Genomic DNA, 16857 nt, shown 5'->3' with positions numbered 1-16857 from the left:
CTCCCCTCCCCTACTTCTCCATCTCCATTCTTTTGAATTCCCTCATCCCTTCATCTCAATCCCCTATCTACGCACCCCCCTGCCCCCCCCCCCCCCCCCCCCCCCGCAGGAAAGCGTATCTGAGTATCCCATCACACAAAAGCAACAAAAAGAACAAGAGTCAATAGTACTTGTCCTAGCATTTTGGAAGAGGAAAACAGGAACCCATCAAACCAACCAATTAACCAAACAAAGAAAAAAATTCCACAATGAAAGAATGTATTTTGTCTTTTTGCATTTTGGTGTATAAGCCATCGGTATGGAGCAAAATATGTTCTTTCTTTAAAAAAAAAAAAAGTGGAGGAAAGTAGCAATTTATACAAGGTTGTTGGCCCAGGGCATTAAATTTACAGATTTTTTAAATGAGAAAAACACACAGAAAAACCTACCTCAGGTGTTTTTTACCTCAGCACCTTTGCTCTTGTGTTTCCCTTAAAGATTTTGTAAAACTGATAGTTGGAGCATTTTTTTAGTTTTTTAATAAAAATGAGTTGGGAAAAAAATGAAGGTGACCGTCCAACTGTGCAACAACTGTTCTGAATTATCTTCTGCTAGCCAAGAACCTATATGGCCTTCTTTTAGACAAACCTTGAAAACATTTATTTAAAAAAAAAAAAAGAAAAGAAAAGATGACAAAGAAAAACAGAGAGAGAATATTGGAGATGCCCTAAATTTTAATAGGGTATGCGCCATTAGGGCTTTCTGTACTAAACGATGAACATGTACTGGTCTATGTGAACAAGCCATTATACCACCAGACTGCAATGCCAGTTTCCTCTACTGTAAATAGTGTTCTGTGACAAAGAAAACAAAAAAAAGAAATATATCCAGCTAACAAGAAAAAAGAATGTACTAGGTTAGTATTTGTGTTAACTGTCAATCTCCTGACCTAATCATTGAACTTGTGAAATCATGATTTCTATACGTGAAACTAACAGCTCTACAATTATTGACAATTATAGTATTTTACTCTAGTGACAAACATTTATACTTTAACTTATTGACAGAACTTTAACACATAAAGCCTATGAGCATATGTTCATTGTCTGTTACATTTAGAATGCTTACCTGTAATTAAAAATAAACACTGAAACATTAACAAAAAGTCCAAATGACATGCCTCATTTATCAAAGTAATGTTAGGCTACTAAATATAATGGTAAGCATTTTCACACACAAATTCAGGAATGCCAGAAATGACACTGAAGTGACAATTCTGCTATTCAACTTCCCAAAGGCCAAGGCCAAAGCTGAAACCAGAGTAGATTTCAGATGAATGCCCAACTTGAATCTGCATTTCTAGTATCCCTAATAAAGTAATAATCCCATTAAAAGTAACAGTAAAACTGTAACAATTTCCATTTATAGAACAGTCATGGTATACCAGACATTCTATATTATTTCACTTACTTCTCACTATACTCCTATAAGGCAAGTACTACCAGTGTTCATCATTCTACAGAGGAGGAAACTGATTTTTAAAGAGGTAAAGATACTTCCCTAAATCATATGGTTAACAAATGGTGTGGCCAAGGTTCAAACTTGGGCATTGAGAAGACATTTCTCAGAACTGCAATCTAGTTTTCATACACAATTACAAGTCTTAAATAAGAATCAACATGAGTAAAATAACTTTCAATTAGGCAAGTCAGTATTTTGGAGGGGAACGAGATCTAAAACTTCCTGTGGGAGGAGGACTTCTGACCTCAAGGAAAATACAAGCAGTTCTAGAAGGCAGCACTGTGCAGGTCCTTGCTATGTGCAGGAAACCTGGGAGCTTTCAACTATGTCCTGTACTACAACAGAGAGTCGTATGGATCGAGTGAGGGACTAAACTTTAACGACTCAAGATATTCACATGAAGAGCTTAAAATGCCTAAATAAAATTCCTACACAAGCATTTATTTACTTTTTTCAGAGCTAAGAATAGGCAAAAAATACAAACATGTATCATAAGTTCTATTTACTCAACTAAAAACTAAAATTAATATAGCTCTTACAATTCAGTAATAGTTACTTAGAAGCAAAATAACTGGTTAATGAGTTACTACAGAAACACAGAAAATGGGAAAAATAAACTCTAATAATGTAATTAATGTGTGTTTTCTGCAGATGTTACACAATTACTGGTGATATCAAAGAATTCTCCAAGTGACAACAGTGTGTGTCTTAAGTGAGAAGTGAATATATATTTGCATTATGCCTACTGAATGTGGAAACAGGTAAGCAGGAGTAAACTTCCTAAACCATAAGTCAAATTGTATCACTCCTTTGGTTAAAACCCTCCAACAGGCCTCCCAATGCTATTTGAACAAAATCCAAAATTCTTACTGTGGCTTGCAAGGCTTTAGAATATGACATCTACCAAACTCTCTGACCTCGTTTCCCTGCACTCTCTTTTTTTTTAATCTCAGAATTCTCTAACCAAAGTGGCCTTCTATCTCTCCTTTAAGCCAAGGTTTTGCCCATAACAAGTCCTTTATATCAGATTTTCGGTTTGCTTAGAAAATTCTTCTTCCATACCTTTGCTCTACATGAAAACAGAGACATGTCTGTTTTGTTCATATCACCCATGCCCAGTCCTAACCCTAGCACATAGTGTCAAACTGTTAACACTGACTGAATCAATCAGTCAATCAATCCATCCATGAATAATTAGTATCATACCAAAGTCCACCCCCACCTTCAACTACGAACACATTGCCTGGCTACAAGGAGCATGATTAGTTGACAGTCTTCAGCTGTTAGCTTTTATAAAGTTGACTTCAGCTTTTCAGCCAAGAGCATTCTCCTCATGGAGAAGCCCAGAGCCAATGCCTGAATAATGGTGGTAGAAGGTCCTAGTCATTTCCACTAATGCAGGAATATTACAACAACCTTTGCTCCAGAGGTCCCTAATGGGTTGCCCAGAGACTTTGCAAAATCACCTTCACAATGTGATGACTCTTTCCATCCAATCTTGTTTCCAACCTTTCTTTTTCACAGGTGTTGCTCACTAGTATGCAGTTTGCAGTCCTAATTCCATCTCAGGGTCAGCTTTCTGGGGAACCTAACCAGCCCTGTTTCCATTTCAAAAATCACTCCTTATACCTACAAATAACATGTCATTTTTAACAGTGCACAGAAGATTCATTTTATATGAAACATGTGATGAATGAGCTTACTACCACCCTCATCCTCCACTAACATTTACACACACACACACACACACACACACCCTAACCACAAAATGTCAACTCTTCCCTCAAGCCTTCAAATATAATCATCTGCTCTTTTCTTATGGCTTCCTTTTGAACATCCAGCAGTACTTACCACACACTATTATAATTATGTGCTTATATGTCTGTTTCCCTATTAAAGATGGAGCTCCTGCAATCTGTACCTTCTTCACATTAAAAACCCCAGTGCCTTATAATGTACCTGGTACAAGTAGGATGTTCCATCAATTTCTTGATGAAGAAAGGAAACAAACTAAAAGTGAGGTTTTAAAAAAAAAAAAACACTTTAAAACTATATAGATTACATATATTTTATCTGTGAGACTGGATAACTATGGCCAGCAAATTCAAGCCCCAAACATCCACATTCTAAAAATAAAATAACTTTATTTTTCCTAGGGAATAAAATTATTTTTCTTTTTGAGATACATTCATTAATGTTAAAATTGAAAGTTTCTAGGCTACCTGAAGGTCTATTCATTTTAAATTTTTTTGGACACTTCCTCACAAGTACATATTAGTTACCAAGGAAAAATGAAACACTGGTTTTTACAACTCATTAAATTTCTTTTCAACTTCATATAACCTGTCAGTTCTCAACTGCACTCTCTAGGGACAAAAACCAAGCCAAACATTCCTAGCACATAAGCACAAAATAAAAGTAATCCATGAAAAACACATACAAAAAATAAAGTGTCTATAAGAAAAGCATTTCACAAATTACAAAATTTTAATTTTGAGAATTGCTAAGCCATTCTATTTTCTGAGAACAGTTAAGCCATTTTATTCTTTTAATTCAGTATGTTAAAATGGGCATTACTCCTCCACCTAGTAATCACAGAATAGGTGAACAATTTAGAAATTCAAATATTTGAAAGGAAGGCTAAGCCTCCCATAGGAAATAAAAGTGGAAATGAGTCCAAGAGAGAAAATGGCTTGGTTCCACACCCTTAAAATTGCCTACAGCAATGCATCAAAAAATAAAAATAAGCCCCCTGAGTCTGGGTCAGCAGCATAGTGTTACAACTTAAGCATTGGGTCATCAATGGCAATGGTAGGCTGATTAATGGTTGAGGTAATATATTTACTTACTGTAGTGTGGAACTGTATAACAGTACCACCAACAGTACAAAGAGTTCTTGTGTGGATATCATATACAAAGAAATACTATAACCATCTACTACTTATATTTTAATATGGATATATGAAACAAACCAGAACAGTTTAAGAAGTACACACAAATAAACTATATTATAAATCCTAATCATTCAACTTGTTAAAAAATAAAACTGAACTTCATTCAACAGTCTACTAATTATATTTTCCAAAAAAAAAGCACCTCATTTTTGCTACTCATTATTAAAATCTGATCCTAATTTTAAAAACCTTCCTAAAATCTAAAAGATAAAAGCAAAAATGTTAATATGGGAAAAGGCAGTTTTTCAAGTAATTGAGCCATTCCCTAAAATATAAAAAACAAAATCTTTTACACTTATGGCATTAATAGGTTAAATATAACATTGATTTTTCTTCATATTTAGCAGGCAGCTCCAATGAGTACAATAAACATGTATGAATTCTATTATGTATGTTAATTTTCAGAGTTCTTGAGAAATCGATGTTGAAAATAACCAAGGAACGACACAGGGAGTGGAAGAATTTTACTATATGTGTTCCCAGTGCCTGGTATAGAGATAAACATACAACAGTGTCTAGATATGTTTATTGAATACAAAAATTAATATTAGTTCAAGATCAGGTTTTTCTTAATGATAAAATATTTCTTTTTCTCAGTCATATGTGGGAGCTAAAAAAGTTGATATCACGAAGGTGGACAATAGAATGATGGATACCAAAGCCTGGGAAAAGTGTGTGGATGAGTTGCAGGAGATAAAGAGAAATGGGTCAATGAGTACAAACATACAGTTAGACAGAAGGTGTAAGTTCTAATATTGATGGCAGAGTAGGGAGGCTAATAGCAACGGTGTATATTTTGAAGTAACTCGAAGAAAGAAACTGAAATGTTCTCAACATATAGAAATGATAAATACTCAAGGTCATGGATAGTGCACATATTCTAACCTGATTATTACCCATTTTATGCATGCAACAAAATATTACATATACCACATAAACATGTAAAATATTATGTATCAATTTTTAAAAATTTATTTACACAGAGAAAATGCTATCAGTACCAACAGTCTTGCTTTCTGAAGATTACTATACCTATAACATGTAATTTAGGCAAGATTGATATTAAGAATCATTACCTAAAAGGCAACGCCCAAGAATCATAAGAAGTGTCCCTAATTTTGACCCAATATTTGTGCTCTCAGAAATTTTTGCAGGAAAGTAACTTAAAAATATCAACATGCATGAAGATACAAAATGTTGTATCTAAGAACAATAATAAATCACCTACATTTCAAGTGTTAATGAATTTCTTTAAAAAAAGATGTCAGTGGAATAATATTAAATAATTCAATTTAAAAGTATGTAAGGCATATACTATATAACTGGCACAACATGTTAGATAGCATACTCTGGGAACTTAAAAGAAGTACACCTAAAGCAGTCTGAAGGATCTGAAGCTTCAGCTATGTCTTAATGGAAAATAGGTTAAGCACACAAGAAGAAATGGTTATGACAGTAGGCAAGAGGTTGCAGGAAGATGCAGTAGCATGTGCAACAGCAAGCAGGTATGAGAGGCTATATGTTTTGGCTTGAAGTATACTATAAGTAGTTCAGACCATCCTGGCTAACACAGTGAAACCCCGTCTCTACTAAAAATACAAAAAATTAGCTGGACATGGTGGCAGGAGCCCGTAGTCCCAGCTACTCGGGAGGCTGAGGCAGGAGAATGGCGTGAACCAGGAGGCAGAGCTTGCAGTGAGCTGCGATGGCGCCACTGCACTCCAGCCTGGGCGACAGAGTGAGACTCCATCAAAGACAGAGGACAGGGGAGGGGAGGGGAGGGGAGGGGAGAGGGAAGGAAAAAGAGGCTTGAGGAAGAAAGTTTCCCACAATGAGTCTAAGAGAAGGTCATGAAATGACCATGTACTAACATGGGAAGAAGTTCCAACTTTATCTTGAGGACAAATGAGAAACCACTGAAGGATACAATCAGAATTCCATTTTAGAAAGATCACAGAGACTGCATTGGAGAGAATGAATTGCAAAGAAAAACAAGAGAGAACTTGGAAAGATACTATTACAACAGTACTATTAGAAACAAAAGCATGGTAACACAAAGTAGAGCCCAGGAAGATTTAGCAGGAAGAAATAACAGAACATTAAAGAGAATCCCTAGGTGTTTTACATAAAACAAGGGGTGAATTGTGATACAATTAGCTATGATTAGAAAATAAGAGTTAAATTTCCTTCTGAATATAGTGAGTGTTAGATACCTTGGCATATTCAATTAAATTTAACAGTTTCAGGAAGATGTTCTGGGCTACAGCATTAAATGAAGCAGTTGTCAGCGAATAGGTTGTAGCTGAAGCAACATAGGAGAAAGAGATTACTCAGTGTACTCTCTTAAGACCAACAATAAAAAGACAAAGGAGAAGAGCCCACAAACCAGAAGAGAGTTCTACGTATATCAAATACAGAGTCAGGAAGTTAGAACTACAAAACATACACTGGACTCAGCATCAAAGCTAACTGGAGAGGCAGCATGTATATAATTCTAAGTCATTTCTCTGTGACAGAAAAGAGGAAGATAAAATGAGACCTTGGGAGGAACTTTGAATCTAAGAAAATTTTCTATTTGTATGCTTTCCACAATGAGAGAGACAATCAGAGTGGTATGTGACCACCATAAAGAGAAATTTTAAAACATAATGTTATGAAAAGAAGAGCATAACATAAAATAGTAAACACATAATAAATAAAACCATGTAAAAATTTATATATGAAGACATGAGTTGGAAGGGAACGTGAAAAATTAAAAACAGTCATGCCATACTTGTATCTTTTTCCTTTTATGATTTCCTTTAATGTTGTCCTATGCTTTAATAATTTAAAAGTGAGTAAAAAGAAAATAACCACTCAATACATCTCCCCACCAAATCCCATCATATGAATATAATTAATTAGCTATAGTCTTATGATTAATAACTTAATGAAAAATAAACCCATTATTCAATCCTAATTTTCTAATAATCATTTCATCTAATCCAAAAATGTGCATTCCTAAAAATTATCTGGCAAACATCTCAGTACTATAAGATTTCCCATGTCTCACTAAACTTGGAAAATATGAGGTAAATGACATGTTAACTTGAACAATCATAAAAATGCTTAGAAAGTAAAAGGTTCATATAATGAAAAAAAACTTAGAAATGTTTCCATATGTTTCTATGAAGTATTCTTTTCCCACTACATGAACACATTCAAGATTTTATTTTTGGCTTTGTTTCAGAAAAAAAAAAACCCCATCTGCATAGTACAGCACTTACAAGCACATCTCAGTCATGCAACAGTTATGTCACAGCTCATATATCAAATAAAAATCACATTCAAGCCCACACAACCTCACAGACCCAAAGTCTTCCTTTCTATTAAGAGTATTCCTGAGAGACCTCTCATTGCACCTCACTGCTGATGTCACATGACTTTTGTTAGGATGTTAAATTTCGAAGCTAAAATATCAAACAGTTTGGAACACAGTTGTGAATGACCTAAAAAAACAACTTTCACTCATTATAAACTACGAATATTTCCTTTTCACAGAAGCAGGTGCAGAAGTGGTGGAAAAAACTTACTATACTTCACCATATGTTGTTTTTTAAATAAAGTATTATTTCATTATGTGAATGACAATAATGTTCCCTTTAATATTTAGAATAATCTTAATAGATTCTTTGAATGCATCTCTATTCAATTTAATATATACATATATGAAAATGTTTTGTAGATTAGAAATATTTCATTATCTAGAGCAGTTTTTACAAACTTCATGTATTTGTATACCAACTTTATTACTACCCTATCCATGTATCATTTGTACTATTATTTATTAAAGCAGCAGCAGTTATTACATAGGGACTAAGAGGTCAGACACTGTCAGAGTACATGGATTGATATTCCAGCTCTGCCACTTACTAGATTCATAACTAAGGGCAAGAATGTTTACTTCTCTGTTCTCTGATGTCTCATATTCTCATTTGTACAATGGAAATAATAATAATACCTACCTCCCAAAACTGTTGTGAGGACTAAATGACACAACAGATAGCAAGTACGTACAAGAGTGCCTCATATATAATAACCACTCAATAATTATTAATAATACTATTAATATTTTTTCTTTAAATTTACTCATTTTACTATTTTTAGGTTACAATAAATTTATATTATAAGCAAACTTTTATTCCACTATTATCTTAAGCAGTAATATTTGAAATCATGTATGTAAATATGTGGGATATATTTTTCCTAATACACACTAAAATAAATAATTTCTAAAATTAAAGTTTCCCACATACTAATTAAAATCGTCTCCTATGTCAGGCTGAGCACGGTGGCTCACACCTGTAATCCCGGCACTTTGGGAGACCAAGACGGACAGATCACTTGAGGTCAGGAGTTCGACACCAGCCTGGTGAAACCCCGTCTCTACTGAAAATACAAAAATTAGCTGGTATTAGCCTGGAATCCCAGCTACTTGGGAGGCTGAGGCATGAGAATCACTTGAACCCAGGAGGCAGAGGTTACTGTGAGCCAAGATCATGCCACTGCACTCCAGTCTGGGTGACAGAGTAAGACTCCATCTCAAAAAAATAAAATAAAATAAAATAAACAAAATAAAATAAAATAAATAATCTCCTATATCAAAGGCGATATATATACCAATAATGAGCACTTTATAATATGTAATGGCCATCTTTTGTATTAGACATTAACAACTATTTGCCTCATGAAGAAAATTGAGGTTTATGTTAACAAAGCACCCATATGGACCATTCAAAGGAAACATGTTAGAAAACAAATAATACAATGTCATACAATGAATAACTGTCATCCTGTTCGAGTTTTTAAAATCCACTGGTTTTTCTTTTAATCCACTAAATTTCTTCTAGTTTTAACTCATTCCTTTCTTTTACAGAATTAGAAAACCCTGTTACCCTTCATAAAATCATGAAATAATCCAAGAGAGATTTGATCACTGCTGTTACTATGATTAATAACAGTAGCCACCAATTACCAAGTTAGGCACTGTGATGAATGCAATTTATCACCACCAAAACATGAAAAATGTATTATCCATATTTTACAATGAAGAAATTGTAAATTTCAATAATCTAAGTAAGATGCCTAAGATACCACCAGTAGTAAATACCAATATTGGGGGTGAACTGGGAAGGAAGTTACATGGTGCTAGAATTTAAACCAGAAGATCCTGACTATGCTAGTGGATTAGACAGACAAAAATGTGTTGTCTTTCTAAGTACTCATAGGTTAACTACATCAGTGTTTCACTGATAAAAACATATTTGGTACTCTTCATTCGCAACTACATTTATGGCCTACAGGTCATCCTTCTTAATTGTCCCAGTGATGCCAAATCTTGATTATTTGAGGGGTGAGTCTGAATGTTTGAAATAAATAAATAACCATTCAGAGCCAAGAGCAGTAATAACACTGGATCCCAATAAATCTTTATATTCTAACACAAGGCATAGTTCTGGATAAATACTCAAAATTGCATTTTGTTTCTATGTCTGCCTCTGAGTCTCTAAAAGAAAAGGAAGTATGTGTATGAAGCTGAGGTACTGGCTGGGCATGGTGGTGCACAGCTGTAGTATCAGCTGCTGGGGAGGCTGGGGCAGGAGCATGGCCTGAGTCCATGAGTTCGAGGTTGCAGTCAGCTATGATGGTTGTGCCCCTGTACTCCAGCCTGGGTGATAGAGTGAGACTCCATTCCTGAATAAATAGCTGAGGTACTTATTTCCTTATGTGGCTGCAAAACTGGCCACAAAAAAAAAAAAAAAAAAAAAAAAAATTTCAAAGAAGTTTTAAAAATCTGAGAATATGGTGTGTCCACAGACTGAAAAGTATTAGCCAAAAGAATTTAGAAAAGCAACAGTTGTTTAGATGTGTTTTTTCTGTGTAACAGAATAAACTTCAAAGATATAGTCTAAGAGAATAGTTATTAAAGCCTCTAACTTTTAAAAAAAGTAACATTTCTCTCCTTGTTTTTCATTTTTCTTCCTCTTCAAATAGCTTATTGGAAACCTGTTAGGTATTTTTAAATCTTTTCTAATGTCAACAATACTGCTCAAAATTCTGATTAGTAAAGAATAAAACTAAGAAGAATTTCTCAGTTCTTCTTGGTGAATCTTCTGATGTACAATCAATCCAAACTCATGTTAGCTCTCTCACCAATGTACTAAGTCATGTTCAAAGTACAGATTCATATTCCCTAGGAGTCTAATATAACCCATAACTCCATAACTTTTCTTGCTTGTGCCAATCAAATCTTTGTTTCTAATTTTATTACCTTTAATCCAAAGCATATTTTAACCTTTTATATTTCCTCTGTGTCTTAGAGAAAACCACTTCATATGAATGACAACTCTGACAAATTTGGAAATAACATATAGTTTAATGTGCATACATTTTTCATTCCTTCTTCCATGACATTAACACAGACAAACAGAAATGGGTCTAGGTGAAATACAAATTAATATGTCTTAAATTAACATGCCAAACCATCAGTAATTACACTTGGCCTAAGAGAGTGAGATGTATGTGTTAGGACTCATATTTTGGTCAGTGAATTTAAACTAGCCTAATTTAAACTAGCCTAAACAAAATCTGAGATTTACTGGTAAAACCCAGTGAAGATAAGGGAAAGACAAGGCCTCAGAAACTATCGGAAGCAGAGTCTCAAATCACTCCAAAACTCTGTCTCTTTGTCTCTTCAGATGACGTTAAGCTCTCTGTAGACCTAATTTCTCATCATGGCAGGAAACATAAACAACGACAACCACCAATTCTTACACTTTTTTGCCACTAAAAACAAACATGCCTCATTTTTCTCTGGTTCCAAGTTCAAAACTCTCAGAAAAAAATTCCGATTTGCCCAACACCAGTTTTGTGGACTTTAAACTTACAGATAGACATCACAACTGGCTCGATCTGAGTAAGGTAGCTGCCCCTGGTCAAATGAAAACAGCATATTCAAGAACATACCAGGCTTGGCACCCACAAGCTTTTTGAATTTACATGAAAAAGTGGCAGCCACCCTGCTATGGTTTGAATGTTTGTCGCCTCCAAAACTCATATTGAAATTTAATTGTCATTGTGACAGTACTGGAAGATGGGATTTTTAAGAGATGTTTAGGTCATGAGGACTCTGCCCTCATGGATGGACTAATGCCATTATAGCGAGAATAGGCTTGTTATCACAGAAGTGGACTAGCGCCTGTCACCATTGTGCGCGCACACACACTCACTCACTCTCTTTGCCTTTCTGCCGTGTGAGGAGGCAGCAAGAAGGCTCTTGCCAGATGCCAGCATCTCGATATTTGACCTCTCAGCCTCCAGAACTGTGATCCAACAGATTTCCATTCATTATAAATTATCCTGCCTGTGGTATTCTATTATAGAAGCACAAACCATAAGACGACACATCCCTTCGGGAGAAACTTTAACTCTCATTTTGCCACTTGAAGTCAAGCTGCAGGCCTAATGGGGCCTTTGATACATGAAAATTCCCCAAAATGTCAGAGTCTGATTCACTGATGATTCAACTAAACTGAAACCCAATGATATACATTGTGCTACTGCTGCTGTTTTATCTTAGCTCCAGCTATTCAGTGGGCATAATGCAGTGAGCAAAATTCAAGGCCATTCTCATAATTTGGCAATTATTCCCCTTGAGGAATCTTGTTATAAATGACTGATTGTTATTGCCAATGGCCTACCTGTTTATGCTGTCACTTGGAAAACTAGAGAGGCAGATTTAAAAACTAAAGCTTAGAGGCCATAAACTATAGAAAAAAAACTATTGCTGATCAGATAATCTGGATCACTCATGCTGATGACCACAGTAGGGGACCATTCCAGGATAAGATCAACTGGAATCAAGGTATTGATCAAACCTGCACCACCCAGATTGTCACAGTTGCTGCCTGGATCCATCATTGTATCACATAGCAACATATTCACCATCATAGACTGGGCAAAAAGCAAAGGACTGTTTCTGATGCAGAGATTACCACCGTATGGCAGACTTGTGACTACCAAAATTCAACCAGTTTACATCATAAGAAAAGCCACATTGCATGAGGCATTACCACCCCTTCCCTGTCCAGACTACTCTCGTCAAACTTAACTTCATTCCCACCCACCTCCCATTCATTCTGATCAGTTGACTCCCTCTGCACCACTGTGGCCATAACAATTAAGCTATTACATATCTTCAGTTTTCAAGACCATGTGCCATATGACAATGGCACTTTGAGAATGCCCTTTTATCATAAAGAGCACACAAGAGCTAAATAGTGAACAATATTTGATGGATATTCCATGCTCGCTATCTAATCCAGAAACATCAAATATTATCAAACACCAAAACGGCATCCTTATAAATCAACTGAAACACAAAACTCCACCTCCCTTACCCTCTCTTAGTCTACAGTGCTAAGACTGTAAATAAATGTCAATAAATGCATCTGTCATCACAAAGGAATCGTCTCCTTTTGGCTAATACCAGGGGTAGTGATCAGAAAAAACAGTGCCGATTATGCAGACCAAGGATCCACAAACTTCTTCTGTAAAGGGCCAGATAGTAAATATTTTAGACTTTGTGGGCTGCATGTGGACTCTCATATTTCTTCTTCTTCCTCCTCTTTTTTCAATCCTCTAACAATGTAAAAAAACATTCTTAGCTTGTAAGCAATACAAGACCAGGCCACTGCAAGCTGCAGTTTGCCGACTCCTGGGATATACTTATTGTGAACCCTCAGGATTCCACTCTGACCATATTTGGATATAATCAAAATCCAACTTTCTCCTAAGAACAATCTCAAGGCAGTCTAACCCGTATACCTTTAAGGGAGCAGCTCAGGAAAAACCTAGGAGATTCAAATTTAATTGTGGTCCAGCACTACATTCTTTTATTGGATTGATATGTTCATGAGTCAGAAATTGGCAGATGTTTTATGCAAAGGGCCAAAATCTTTGTGAGCCATGAAATCTCTATTGCAAGTACTCAAGTCAGCCATTGTGCAAAAGTCACCATAGATAATAAGTAAACAAACTGGCACAAACAGATATGGCCCAAAGCAAGCCTAGCCACTACCAAAACTAGTAGCTTTCTTTTTCCATACTTTTTTTTGTTCTAGTGACAGCTCTATTTTTATCCTGGAAGGATTTGCCAGGAAAAGGAATCGACTCATGTGTCTTTTATAATGAGGCTTAGTAAGGTTCATATATGCACAGCTCTTCTGTATTTTGAGATTCCAAACTATATTACCAAAAATAAAATACACAAAAATACCCACATATAATATAGCTGGAAAGTATAAACTAGAAACTACACCTTCTCAGTGCTCTTCAAATAAAAAAATACCTACTGAATGCCTACTATGTGAAAAGTCACATGTAGTAAGTCATAAAGCCAGAACTCTGAAAGTACATTATGTCTGAATCACATTTAATACTCTAAATCACATTCTTAGGTACTATCATTATCAGGTAGCGGAATTAAGACTCAAACATGCTGTACCTGTGTCCTTAACAGTGTTACTTACTGCCTCTGCACCCCAGCTTCCTCATCTGTTAAAAGGGAATGATAATGGTATCTAACAACAGGGCTATTCTAAGGATTAAATGGGTTAATATATATGAAGCCCTTAGAACAGTGCCAAGCACACAACAATCATTTACGTATTAGCAATTATTGTTACTATTATAAATGTTATTAGAGGGAATAAACATGAACATGATCTCTTACAGGTGTTTTGATCATTTACTTACATAATGAAAAAAGAGTAAACAGAAAACGAGTAAACAGAAAATAATGAAAAGAGTAAACAGAAAAAAGAGTAAACAGAAAACACAACATTTTTTGCCGCAAAGTAGTAACAGTACAATATGAAAGAAAAGATAATGTGCCATTTTTTAGATAGCTACTTTTTTCTTGATAATAGCCTAAAGTTAAATTCGTAGGACCACACACTAAGGTAAAACATCATCGCCTCACTTTCCGAGCAAGTACTCTCTATTAGAAAATGCCATTTAAAATGTTGTACTAACCACATTTAAAAAGTAAAAATAGGTTCAACGTTTTTACTTATTCAATATATCCAAATACAATTTAATGACTTTAAAATGTAATGAAATTAAGATATTTACATTCTTTTTTAAAAAGTATTTGAACCTAGTAAGTATTTTACACTTACTTCTCAATTCAGATTAGCTACATGTAAGTACCCAATAGCTACCTGTGACTGGTGGCTACAATACTAGGTAGGGTAATTCTGAGTTATTAAATATATAACTCTCAAAAACGTCATACAAATCTTAATCTCTTTCCTTCCTTTTCCTCTAGCACTCTCCTTTTCTCCTCCACCCAAATTTTACATTCATTCATTCATTCATGTGATATGCTAGGATGAGATATGTTCCTCTAGAAAAGAAAAGACAGTAAACAATTATAATACAATTGAAAGGTAATACTGGGAGTAGCTAACCTAAGAGACACAGGAGGAGAGGGTAGTGAGGTATGACAGATGAAGTTTAAATTGAGACATGAAAAATAAGTGGTTATAAGCCAAGTAAAAATGGAAAGGACACAACAGGAAAAGTGAATAACACAGTGAAAGCCTGGCAGCAGAAGAAAGTTTGTTGTATTTAAATAACGGAAAACAGATCAATGTGGCTTAAGCATAGTGAACAAGAGCAAGTGTAGCACATGATGTGCCCCATTAGGCATTCAAATTTTTCCCAAAGGAGACTTGAAAAAAATCTTAGCATAATAGGATTAGTAGCTGCCTACCTACTACTCATTCCCCTTTCTCAGTTACTAAAAGAACTTCAATTTAATTCAGTGTAGGAATGTATCTAGCTAAAAGTACCTCCGTAACTAGAATAAAAAGCAAAAAACATTAGAAAACATTATTTTAATAACAGTACAAAAAAGACAACATAGCAAGGCTAAGACTGCTATCCTTTGGAAAGCCTGCCTGGAAAGCTGGGCCTTGACTGGTGAAGTCTGGGAGGTTGCCTTCCCCGTATCCTCTAAGATAAGAGTGGTTTACTATGTTGAGCCTTCTATACAAAAAGTAAAGCTTATACTGAACATCTGCTTTCTTTCTAGGAGTCCGGAATTTTGGTACTTGAAAGGCAGAGGTTGTTTATATGACCAGCCCCCCAAAAAAACCCTGGGCACTGAATAGGCTTCAAACAACGCACACATTAGTGTATTTTTTTGTTGGTGGAAAAAGGAGTATACTCAATACTCAAGTGTACCTGTGCCTTCACAGGAGGCAGAGGGCAAAAGGAATCACATGCATAAGTTTCTCCAGACTCAACCTATGTCTTTTCCTCTTATGACCCAAGTATGTATCCTTACTACATTGCTATAATAAATCTTAGTAATGTGTACAACTACATCTTGAGTCCTGTAAGTCCTTCTAGATGCTCTCCAAAGTAAGGATGGTCTTAAGGACTTTAGACACAGATAAGAATGCATACAGCAATTCTATTTTAACAATTTTTCACACATAACTTAAATCCCAGTAATTTTTTTAACAATGAATTCCTATAATCTAATTGTAAGTGATTGACTTTGCTAACAGAGACAAATCTCCTAGTTTGTATACCCTATACAACACATGGTGTCACGCAGGCAAAACAAGAGGTGATCTTTAAGAATTAGTAGAATTTGTAAACTATTTACATTTTGAACGTTCACCAAAAAAGCAGACATACAACACTTACCATCTTTAGACATTCCACAGAGTAAACATTATTTGCTGATGATACAATAGGGAAAAAATCAGCCACGCAACCTGCCTTTGAAAGGAACCTATTTTCTACTTAAAGAAGGCTCCTCTGAGGAACTGACCTTTAAGCTGAGCTCCAAAGGATAAGTTGATACAAATAGATTAAATAGAGAGACACGGGCATTGCAGAAATATGGAGTATATTGAGAAAAACTCCAAAATAGAAAAAAGCATAGTTCTTTTGAGAAGCTCAGAGGTTAATGCAGAATAGGTCCATATTTAAGTTTTTATCCTACAATTAATGCAAAATCAGTGAAGGGGTCGTAGTGCTTGTCACATCTGAGTTTTTCAAAGCTCACTCTGGTACAAAATAGACAATGGATTGGATGGGGAAAAAGAAATGATGGAATTGCCTTAGGGTGACAGAAGTAAAGATGGAGAGAAATGAATACGTTGTAAAAGTATTGAGAAAATAAATTGGACAACACCTGGCATTTGGTACTACGGGTACATGATTAAACATGGGTAAAAAGTATCAATTAATATAATCAGTTAAACCTATATATATTGTGGATGAGACACTTTAACAAAACGATGGTAAAAATGAAGAAAAATTAGCAATGAAGTTTAAATTCTAG

General features: G+C 35.2%; 1 protein-coding gene across 1 annotated transcript in view; it reads right to left on the bottom strand.

Annotated features, from left to right (window-relative positions):
• The window catches only part of VPS13B (vacuolar protein sorting 13 homolog B), an 858817-nt gene that overhangs the window by 670364 nt on the left and 171596 nt on the right, over positions 1 to 16857 (bottom strand). The gene's annotated exons all lie outside the window — the stretch shown is intronic.

The sequence above is a fragment of the Theropithecus gelada genome, chromosome 8, assembly GCF_003255815.1.
Source record: "Theropithecus gelada isolate Dixy chromosome 8, Tgel_1.0, whole genome shotgun sequence".
Taxonomy (NCBI): domain Eukaryota; kingdom Metazoa; phylum Chordata; class Mammalia; order Primates; family Cercopithecidae; genus Theropithecus; species Theropithecus gelada.
This window is presented reverse-complemented; position numbering and strand designations above follow the sequence as displayed.